This window comes from Nannospalax galili, unplaced genomic scaffold (genome assembly GCF_000622305.1).
Source record: "Nannospalax galili isolate Female #2095 unplaced genomic scaffold, S.galili_v1.0 scaffold329, whole genome shotgun sequence".
NCBI lineage: Eukaryota > Metazoa > Chordata > Mammalia > Rodentia > Spalacidae > Nannospalax > Nannospalax galili.
The window spans coordinates 296810-297601 of NW_008360321.1; the positions used below are offsets into that span (position 1 = coordinate 296810).

The 792-nt window shown below is 38.0% G+C and overlaps 1 pseudogene; it reads right to left on the reverse strand.

The window, feature by feature from the left end:
• Nucleotides 1-259: 259 nt before the first annotated feature.
• On the reverse strand, nt 260-374 carry LOC115068791 (annotated as a pseudogene).
• Between the last annotated feature and the right edge of the window lie 418 nt (nt 375-792).

The window sequence follows — 792 nt, forward strand, 5'->3', positions numbered from 1 at the left end:
TTTAAAAAGTATACATATATGTATTATTTTTATTTTCTGTATATGAGTGTTATGTTTGCAGGTATGTAAGTGCACTCATGTGGTGCAATGCCCACGGAGACCAGAAGAAGGCATCAATTCCCCCGGCACTGGAATTACAGATGGTTGTTAGTCACCACATGTGTGCTGGGGATTGAACCCAGATCCTCCAGAAAAGTAGCCAGTGCTCTTAGCCAATGAACCATCTCTCCAGCCCCCTCTATGTATGTACTTTTACAGGAAAGGTGTGGAATGTTTCCCAGATTTGTGTAGCCATCCTTCACAGGGGCCATGCTAATCTCTGATCTTTCCATGTGTCATTCCAGTTTTAGTAAATGTGCTGCTGAAGTAAGCACTGTAATCTTTTCATGGTTCCTTTCTTATGCCTACAATGTCTTCTTTTTTATATATACTTTTTATTGAGCTTTTGGGCATTTCATATATAGTACTTAATCGAGTTTAGACCCCCCTCCCCATCAATGCCCCCATATATCCTGCCCCCCCCAATGAACTTCATGCATTCTGTCATACATGTTAAGTCCTATCTGGTCAAATATTTGTACCCAGATGTCGTTTGGTGCAAGTTCATTCACTGAGGTCTAGTCAGCCTATGTAGGGATCTTTCTTCATAGATACCAATTATGTATCAATCTATATTATTAAACACCAGTATACAAATAAACATATAATCTACGCATATATGTAAATTTCAAAGTCAAAACAGTGGAATTAATCTTGACTTGGTTGTTAGTTTCGTATAATCATTTATTTATT